Genomic DNA, 10,797 nt, shown 5'->3' with positions numbered 1-10,797 from the left:
GTGAACAGTATGGTCTAGCACCAGTCCTGCCATCCAGACAAGTCAAAAGAAGCCATGATAAACACTTTAGTAAAAGTCGCCATTATTCCCGTAGGAGAGATTCCTTCAAAGATGATAATGAATTCTATAGTAGAAGAAAGTTTACCCCTAGGAAAAACAAATGGTCAAAAGGTTATTCAAAAGGTTTTAAGAAAAACCCCCGACAAGGTAAAAATAGTTACTTTAAGAAAAGCACAGATAAGAGCAAAGTCAGGTGTTACAAATGCAAAAAGCAAGGTCATTATGCTAATGAGTGCAAAGTTAAAGATACAGTTAAACAGTTAAAGTTAGCATCCGAGGATGAAGCCAAATTAATTAAAGTTCTTGAGTTAGCCAATACTGAGTCAAAACCTATGCCCTCAGATAGTTCAGTCAACTATAGTTCAGACAGTTCCCAGTCCAATTCACCAAAAATCCAGTTTGGTTGCAAAGATAAATGTTGCAAAGTCTTGAGTAATGCAATTTGCGTTCTTACTAAGCAAGAAGAACAAGAAGAGTTACTAATTGAGTTAATAAGTAAAGTCCAGGATCCCGAGTTAAAAGCCAAATACCTTAGAAAGCTTAGAAAAGTCATAAGCCAAGAAGAATCCAGTTCTAGTAGTCAGCCTAAGATAAGCCTTAATACTACCCTAGAAAGGTTTAATAAAAAGAAAGAAGTCACACTTCAGGATCTCCAGTTAGAAGTTAAAACAGTTAAGAAAGAAATTTTGGAATTAAAACAAATAAGCCAAAAGTTACAAACTGAGAATTATGGAATTAAGCAGGATCTAGTTAAATTACTAGAGTCTAGAGCAGAGGCTAGTAATCCCTTTGGAAAGTCTAGTTCTGAGTCGGAACCTGAGTCATCCGATAAAGAAGACAAAGTAATCAAATTAATTAAGCAAATTAATTTTAGAAAATGGTACTCTAAACTTAGTATTTTTATTGGTGAATTTGAGTTAAACACAGTAGCCTTATTTGATTCAGGAGCAGATTTAAATTGTATTCAAGAAGGACTAGTTCCAACCCAGTTTTACAAAAAGTCAAAAGAAGTCTTGGGTACAGCGTCCGGTAAAGCCCTGAAGTTAAAATACGAGTTACCTAACGTGATAGGACCCGACCCAAATTCCACTTTGGAATCCGAGCCGGACCCTGTTTGTGTCCGACACCTGGCAAGTGCCGAGCACCAAAGACCTAATTGCCCTTCCAGTCAACTTTCAACTAAAACTGGGGTTTGACTTTTGCTGAAAAATTCAGCAAGGTCTCCCCTGCAGTTAAACCAATCCCAAGATTACACCTGTCAAACATGCATATAAAATATACGCCAACTGTCAGCATGCAAATAATTACATTCCAACAGTCAGACATGCAATCTAGGGCAATATCAGAGCTCTATACAAATTAGATTACAGGTGTAAAATAGTTACACAAGACCCTACGTTGTCAGGAAAAGTGGCGGAAGATGGACTCGGCCCGGTGGTGGCGCGCTGACGCACGACTACTGCCTGGGGGCGCAAAACATTTAAAGGGTGAGTGGACCAAAAACAAAGCGTTAGAAAATAGTATTAGAACATACTAACCCCTCTGTAAAAACAGTTATAAAACTATATCATTTTCTTATTTATACTCGTACTAAAATCAATGCATTTCTATTTATATCTAAGAGTCAATCATACACTTAATCAAACATTAAGTCTTATATAAATATAGGTACAGAAATCAATGCAAGCGTGTATATATATATATATATATAAACAATCACACACTTGATTAAAACATTAAATCCTTGAAAGCATTGAAATCAACTTTTAATCTACCACCAGGTGTACCCATTTATAATTCCGTCAATTCCTTTAGTTTCCGTCAATTCCTTATAATCCGTCAATTCCATATAATCCGTCAATTCCATCCTTGTGCCACCGGAGTGACACGTCCTAGCAGACCTCGGGAAACACAAGGTCACCCAAGCCGCAATCCTAGCAGATTCAGGGGACACTTGGTCAGCCTGATCCGCAACCCTAGCAGAATTCAGGGGACACTTGGTCGGCCTGATCCGCAATCCTAGCAGAATTCAGGGGACACTTGGTCGGCCTGATCCGCAATCCTAGCACCACACGGTTCGAGCGTCCCCGAGACTCGTGGGGCTGTGTCAAGCATGCTGACCTACCCGAAGGCAACTGGATGTCCGTCGACATCAATAATACCAAAGGCAACTGGATGTCCGTAGACATCGTTATAACCGAAGGCAACCATTTAAATCCGAAGGCAACATATTATCGAAGGCAACCTTTATTAATCTTAGGTACCTATGGTGGTTTCTAAGAAAATATAATTTTAGAAAAGCTAAAAAGAAATAAAGTGAATTCTTATTTATTTCTGAACTCTGCTGCCATTTAATCTGTTATTTAATTATATTTTTCCTTTGTTCCTATATCCCTTAAGGATATCCCACTCGGCAGCATATAAATTGACATACTTAAAGGCATATAATAATTAAAACATATAAAAGCGATAAATCAAGCTGTTAACACTTTGATCAATGAATAACTTATTCAAGATCAATTAATAAGATTAAATTGCATAAATTCATTTATGAAACAAAAAGTCCACTCACAGATACTCTGAGCTAGCTGGACCCTTTGAAGGTCCCTCCTGCGGGTGACCTGGTGCCCGGGTGCCTGAATAACCATCATGAATATTTTATTAATAAATCTGCTCAGGAAAATAATATTAAATTAAAAACCCTGACCCCCCGGCTCCTAAAAGTGCGTGCATCACTTTAAAAGTCATTCCTATGCCCACATTAGCTTTTCCTCTCAGTGGACACGCTTTAGAAGTATCTCGGGACTCAAAAGCGATAAAGTCCCCAAAAAGTCAACTCGGCACCCCGTGGGGTCCACGACCTCAGAATTCCAATCCGATCATTCCTAGAGGTTCCAATAGGCATAGGACACATGTCCCGAAAGTTTGGTCTCGATCGGACGGTCGGATTGCTCACGATCGCACGATCGGACGGATGAGTGATTTTCTGTAATCCTACCCCTAGGGTTGGCCTTTCCGGAGTATCCGAGACTCCGATTGACGATCCGTTAAATCCTACAAGATCCTGAAATTACCTAGATCAACATACTCCAGTTTGACTACGATCCAACGGTCTGAACATATTGAACCCGGAAATCGCACACTATGCGAGATCCGTTCGGGGTTCAAACGTTATCCGAATTGAGATCCGTAAACTCCCACACACTCGTGAGGACACGTGGATCGTTCTGGGATCAAGAGTGGTCTCTGCTACCTGGCCCACGCGCCGGCCGCGCGTGGATGTGCCTAACAATTTCCGGCGACCAGAAAATCTCTAAACCGCCGGCCCAAACTCCTAGTCTAGGTAAAACACCAAATTTGGAACCACTTTTGTTCTTGAACTATGGCCAAAAAGTGGCCGGAAGTGGCTGAAATCGGCGACGCAAAACCGGCAGATATTTACTTCGAAAATTAACCTCTCAAACCTCAAAATCTCTCCAATCCTACCCAACGAACAGCTAGAACGTGAAAATCAGTCGAATTTCCATACCTAATTCATCCGATTTGGTGGCCGGATGACGACGAACGGAGCCGACGAAATTCTGCCAAAACTGACGCGATTTTCTGGTTCTCTCCAGCGATTCGTGGCGGCAGGCGGCGGGGGAGGACGTCGGGCTGGGAGGCTGGGGAGTCGCCGGTCAGATCTGGGCTGGCCGGCGTCGATGGTGGTGGCTGGGAGGAGGGGTGGTGTCGGCTGGAAAACCAGAGGGGGGGGGGGAGATGTCGCGAGGAAGAAGAGAGAGTGAGGAGAGAGAAAGGGAGGGTCTGATTTTAAAATCTGATTTTTTTTTTCCAGAATTTCAATTTTGCCCTTTTTCGTATTTTGATCGTATTATCTTCAATACGACTCGGAATTGAGCCCATTACGTGTCTACGGACTCGTTTTGTCGTGCTCTACGCAATGGTACAAGTGGATTTTCCAAATTCTTTCTCGGTCAAAAAGTCAACTTAAAACCTAATAAATTATTCCGATGGTAGTTTAGTCTTTTCCTTCATTAAATTAATAGTTAAATAAGAATTAAGGTTTGGGTTGTTACATAACGCCCATGTATGCCAAAATAAAATATGCTTTAAAACGTCTTTTGTGTTAATCCAGGATATTACTGATGAAGTAATTTCAGGTTTACCATTTATCTCATTACTTTACCCCTTTCAGGTAGAATACGACGAAGTTACCTCAAGCCAATTAGGAGAAAAGGTTAAATTTGAGTTTTTAACTAAGCCAGAGTTACATAGTCTTAAGTTACTACAAAAGTCAGCAGTTTCTAAGTCAGTCAAGTTAATCCAGAGTAAAACAAAATAAGTTAATTTTTTTAAAAAAGAAATTAAGTTTAAAAGAGTAGAACAACAATTAGCCGACAAGTCACTACAGTTACAAATTAGTAAATTTGAAGAAAAATTAAAAAATGAAGTTTGTTCTGATTTACCCAATGCCTTTTGGCACCGAAAGCAACATGTAGTTACTTTACCTTATGTCAAATCATTTAGTGAAAAGAATATGTCAACCAAAGCCCGTCCAATTCAAATGAGCCAAGAATTAATGGAATTATGCAAAGCCGAAGTCACGGATCTAGTCAACAAAGGAATAGTTAGAAAAAGGAAGTCACCCTGGTCTTGTCCAGCATTTTATGTCCAGAAAAATGCCGAGTTAGAAAGAGGAGCCGAGCGCCTAGTTATCAATTATAAGCCCCTTAATTCAGTTTTAGAATGGATTAGATACCCAATTCCTAATAAAAGAGATTTAGTTAATAGGTTAGAAAAGGCAGTAATCTTTAGTAAATTTGATATGAAAAGTGGTTTTTGGCAAATCCAAGTTAAAGAGTCAGATAGATACAAGACTGCATTCGTAACCCCTTTCGGTCATTACGAATGGAATGTTATGCCTTTTGGTTTAAAAAATGCTCCTAGTGAATTCCAGAACATAATGAACGAAATTTTTAATGATTACAGTCATTTTTCCATAGTTTATATAGATGATGTACTAATCTTCTCTAAGTCAATTGAGCAACACTGGAAGCATTTACATAAGTTTTTACAGATAGTTAAAACTAATGGTTTAGTTATTTCAGCTAAGAAGATCAAGTTATTCCAGGTCAATGTCAGGTTTTTAGGTTTCAATATAAGTCAAAGTCAAATAAGCCCAATCAATCGAGTTATCCAATTTGCAGATAAATTTCCTGATCAAATTCTAGAGAAAAGCCAACTTCAGAGATTTTTAGGATCTTTGAATTATGTTTCTGATTTCTATCAAAATCTGAGAAAATTATGTAAGCCCCTGTTTGATCGTCTCTAGAGCAATCCTCCTGCCTGGACTCCGAGTCATATAGAAATAGTTAAACAAATCAAAGTTCATGTCAAGTCACTTCCATGCCTAGGTATTCCTTCAGCTAATGCTTTTAAAATTGTTGAAACAGAGCCTCTGAAACAGGTTATGGTGGTATTCTAAAGCAGAAAATTAAGCTCGATTCCCCTGAGCAAATTGTTCGTTTTCATTCCAGAGTTTGGAGCCAATCTCAAATTAATTATACTACTATTAAAAAAGAAATTTTATCTACTGTATTATGCATAAGCAAATTTCAAGATGATTTATTAAATCAAAAGTTTTTAGTCAGAGTTGATTGCAAGTCAGCAAAACATGTTTTAGAAAAAGATGTTAAAAATATAGCTAGTAAGCAGATTTTTGCATGATGGCAGGCCATTCTGAGTGTTTTTGATTTTGAGATAGAATATTTGAGAGGTAGTGAAAACAGTATTCTTGATTTTCTTACAAGAGAGTTCCTGCAAGACAAACAAGCATAGCCATGTCAAGCAAAGAAAAAGATAAAGATAAGCAAAAAATGCAGTATGCTCATCCAAGCCAACCAAGTCCAAGTCAAGCCAGAGTCCTCCCAGCTACCTTGATGCCTATGCCAATTAAGCAAGAGTCATCTTCCCAACTTGTGCCCTTCCCAGGTTATTCTCCAATTCCAGTTAATAATAGGTTTAATCCCTTGAGCCAGTCTTCTTTACGCCCTAATTATCAGTCAGTTTTAGTTTCTTAGTATGATCCTTTCATATTTAACCCCTCTATTTCAGCTCCTTCTCAGAATCCAAGCCCAATTAAAAGGACAAATTATGCCGCCAGAAGCCATAGTCATCTTTTTGTTGTAGAATCTTACCTTGAAGAATTAGTTGACCCAGTTAGAATTGCCAGAAAGTTCTTTCCTCCAAATCTTCATTATTTTCCAAGCCATCCTTCAAAGTCAATTAAGTTTTACCGAGATATCCTCTATGAAACCCAGTCAATAGAAATTAGGCCAATCAAGGATAAGGAAACAGATGCCACTATTTATCATTCTCTCTACATACGCAATATTCTTATGCCTGAGCAGTGGAGCAAAAACCCTTATGATCAGTTACCCCTCCAGACAGATCCCCAATTAGGCCTTACTTACAATTATGGTGATTATATTGATGCCTGGTATACTATTTTTTATCATCAGCACCCAGATTTCAGTCATTCATGGTTCCTCAATTTTGATGCCAAATTTAAGCCTCAGATCCCTTACTGGTTTCTCCAATGGTGGAATATTCATGGCTCTATTTGGGAAATCTTCCCAGTTGAGCTCCAACAGTCATTCAATTACTTTAGTCAGAAGTACAAGTTAACTAAGTTAGAAAAGTTCTTCCCTATGCTCCTTCATTTTGTTGCCAAGTACAAAGTTCCTTGGATCATGAGGTGGAATTACCAAGTTAATTGGGAAACAAGAGTTCTAAGCCACCATTTTGCAGTTAAATGGTGGGGAAAAGTCAGGACTGATAACATAATATGCCAAGTTAATGCACAGTTCCCTCCTCTCCATGTGCCAGCTAAGCCAGTCAATGATGCCTCCCCAAGCAGTTCTAATGCCTCTCTCAAAGGAAAGTCTAAAAAAGAGTTAACAGAGTTAGCAGAGCAGCTCCTTGCCCAAGTTTCTCAAATGCAGGATGAAGATGATGAAGATGCCAGTCCAAAATCGGAGTCTTCTTCGAGCTAGATTCCTAGTCAACCCTTCAGTCAAAAGCTGAAGCCTAGATGGACAGACTATGTGCCTGACAGTCAAGACCCTTATGATCTGAACGAAGACTAAGCACTAAGCCTTTCAGTCAAAGCAGCCGAAAGCAAAGTTGCAGAGTCAAAAAGCAAAAGTTAAAGCAATTCTATCAGAGTTAAAGTAGCCGAAAGCAAGATTTAAAGCAAAAGTTGCCTCAAGAGTCAAAAGATGCCCCGACATCTGAAAGTTAAAGTCTCTTCACCCAAAGACAAAACAAGTTTCACCTAAGTTAAAGTAGAAGTTAATTCAAAAGTTATTTTGTCCTCTTTTGTATGCCAAGTCTTTAAATAGAAGCCCCGAGTCATTTGTATCTTCAAGCTTTGTCTAGTGAACATTGTATTTTCTTTCAGTTTTCAAAGTTCTCTTAGAGTTGTAGACCTGAGGCAACTACAATAGTTGTGAGTGAGAGTGGAGTGTGAGTGTCCTGCGTGGCATTGCTTGCTTTCACTGAACTAAGATTTCTGTAAGTTCTTACTTTGTTTGTCAAAGCTTCCTTAGTTAATAATATTTCCAATCAATATTATTTTCTGAGTTATTTTTATATTATTTTCTGAGTTATCTTAATAATCCTTCAAATTCTAATTTATGAGTATACAATTATTCTCAATAATTTGTATTTTCAATTTGATTCAATCCTGTTATCTCATAGTTTTTCATTTATACAGTTTATTCTCGTACGGTCATTTTCTACTTAATTTATGATAAGTTTATATATTTATATTTTAATAGTGTGCATTTACTCCATTCTAAGTTTTTATTATCACTTGCTCCGATTCTTCAAAGCCTTCCTCTTCCTCCAAATTGATTATCTAAGTCATTACTTCCATTAGAAAAAGTCTCCTTGCCCTAAAGTCTTCAAGTCATTAAATACATAAACCTAAGCCAAGTCAAGTCTTCCGCATAGTATTAGAGCTCCTTAGTTTGAATCCTCCAAGCCCCATTCTGTTATATATGTTTCTAGTGATTTCTTGTATGTTAGGGCTGCACATGTTACGTCTCTGATTTGTACGCCTAATGGTTGCCTAACAATTAGAAATGTCTCAAGTTTAACTAAGTACCCTCTTGATAATCTTTAACTTGTATATGATCAATACTTGGTATATAGCTTCTTCTATTACCTATTTTTCGTTGAGCTAGATATTGAAGCATCGACTAATTTATGTAAAATGAGAGCATGCATATCTCATGGGACAACATAAGTTGATCCAACTGAGAAGATTTAAACCATGCATCAATTGCTACTTCTTTGTTGTGATGTTTACTTTAGATTTTTTAGTTTAGGATGTATGCATTCCCAATCATGATAAAACAAACCTTTGCTTATCGTTATAATTATTTGGACCTGAATCTATTTTATATTGTGTAAATCAATACTTATGTAATACACTATAAGTATTGGTGTGAAATAATTAGTAATCGATGTTTGGCATTTGAGGGCAAGAAAGACAATTTGATTCTTGAATGTCTGTATTTTTAGGTTAGACAATTTAGAACTTCATTCATAATTGTCAACCTACAAGTAGAGATATATATACTATGCATGCATATGTATAAGACATCAACACATTTTGAGGATCATAGTTCACTAGGTAATTATTGGTAGCCAATTTATGGAGAACATAACTTTTTGGTCCTAACGGTTGTTTAACACATGGTATTACAACTTTGGTTTGAGGTTGTCTAACATAGTATTAGAGCTCCTTAGTTTGAATCCTCCAAGCCCCATTCCGTTATATATGTTTCTAGTGATTTCTTGTACATTAGGGCTGCACATGTTACGTCTCTGATTTGTACCCCTAATGGTTGTCTAACAATTAGAAATGTCTCAAGTTTAACTAAGTACCCTATTGATAATCTTTAACTTGTATATGATCAATATTTGGTATATAACTTCTTCCATTACCTATTTTTCGTTGAGTTAGATATTGAAGCAGTGACTACTTCACTACTACAAAATAGTTAAACCACGACACGAAATAGACGACGGTGTATCTTAAAAGCGTCATCGTGTTTTAGAAGATGATAGTTTGTTCAAAACTGTCGTAATATATCATTTTATACGCCACTATCATTAGCTTGAGTTTTGAAAGACGACGCTTGTCACTAACATCTTTTAAAACATGCTAAAAGTAAAAGACCGCTTAAGTGAATTCGCGATCTAACATTTTCATATTTCCCAAGTATCTTTGGAAACCTTCTCTCTCTCTCTCCCTCCTTGAAACCCTCCTCAACTCTCTGAAACACCCTCGTGAAACTCTCTGAAAAACTCCCTCTCACCTATCTTGAGCACTTATCTCCCTACGAAATCATCAGATAATCGATATCAACGAAGGAGTTGTGAGATTGAGTTTTTTGCAGATCCACAAAATCGATATCTACAAAATCTCTATGATTAATCAGTAATGAAGGATGAGAATATCCTTCCAATGTCGATGACAACCAGCGTGGAGAAGCGAGAGCTCGGATTCGAGTGTGGTACTCGACAAAGGGAGGTACAAGTTTTGGGCTTTGGCTGCGATTTTGTTGCTCGCGTGTTGGTCCATGTTCACCGGCACCTTCATGCTTCGGTGGCCTGTTAGCAACCTTAATCAGCTCTCCGACGACCTTGACTCTCCTATTCATGACGATCTCAATGTCCTTGTCAGTCCTCTTATGCATTTTTTTTGCTTGTTTTTGTTTTCTAGGTTGGTTTAGTTGGATCTCCAATTTGATGGGTTATTGGGGATTTTGGGTATTGTTGTGTGTAGCAAATGGAGGAGAGGGAGAAGGTGGTGAATTACATGTGGGATATTTACACTAACAGCTGTCGGATCAGACTGCCCAGGTTCTGGCAAGAGGCATTTGAGGCTGCCTGTGAGGGGTTAACCAGTGATGTCCCTGGTGTTTGAGAAGAAGCCATTAGGTACATGAAAGAGGATGAAATTTTGTGTAAATTCGTTTACTTCTTCTGCTGAATGAATTTAAATTTTATAAAATGGTCCACCTATATTGCAAGAACCCTGTATAGGGCATTGGAGAATCTTAAATTAACATTTAGTCAAAACGTGAAGCTAAGATCCGGCATCAATAAGCTTGCTTTACTTAGCATTTCAGTGGGTCTTCCGGTTAGTTCCCCCATCTTCTAATCGGATTTTGGTTGTTAAATGCATTTGATATGGCAATTGACATTTTTGCTTTTCTGTGGTTAAATAAAAATCAGAATGTTGGTCTTCACTTTGAGACATGAAATGCAAGAGTTTTAGGCCCAGCCACATTGAAGGGTCTGAATTCAGGAACATGGGACATGTCACGATGGAAATGGACCTACGAGGTTTGTTGCCCTTCAACTTTCCTGTTCCACTTTCTTCCCCTGCCAAGATGCTGAAAATTTTGACAAAGAAAACTAGAGAATAACTTGTGTGTTGGCATGTGCTTTCTAAGCAGATTGGTCTCAATGTCTCAAAAGCAACCTCTTACCTTGTACAAGGTTAGTATTCTAACAATACCCATCTCTTATATGTCCATCTTTATTTTGGAGTTCATCAAAGATAAGATATTCATTTTAAGTTGTGATATTTCCAGGCTACTTTTAATGCACCACCAGGTAATAGCCCATTAGCTTTGGATATGGGTAGCATGGGAAAAG

The 10,797-nt window shown here is 38.0% G+C and overlaps 1 long non-coding RNA gene across 1 annotated transcript; it reads right to left on the bottom strand.

Moving 5' to 3' along the window:
* Window positions 1-1,012: 1,012 nt before the first annotated feature.
* Window positions 1,013-4,066, bottom strand: LOC110745090 (uncharacterized). Its single transcript, XR_015835439.1, has 3 exons — window positions 3,590-4,066; window positions 2,633-2,696; window positions 1,013-1,523 (listed from the first exon to the last, which is right to left on the bottom strand). It is a non-coding gene; the product is annotated as an uncharacterized LOC110745090 (long non-coding RNA).
* Between the last annotated feature and the right edge of the window lie 6,731 nt (window positions 4,067-10,797).

Source organism: Prunus avium, chromosome 4 (assembly GCF_965620075.1).
Source record: "Prunus avium chromosome 4, drPruAviu1.hap1.1, whole genome shotgun sequence".
Taxonomy (NCBI): Eukaryota; Viridiplantae; Streptophyta; class Magnoliopsida; order Rosales; family Rosaceae; genus Prunus; species Prunus avium.
This window is presented reverse-complemented; position numbering and strand designations above follow the sequence as displayed.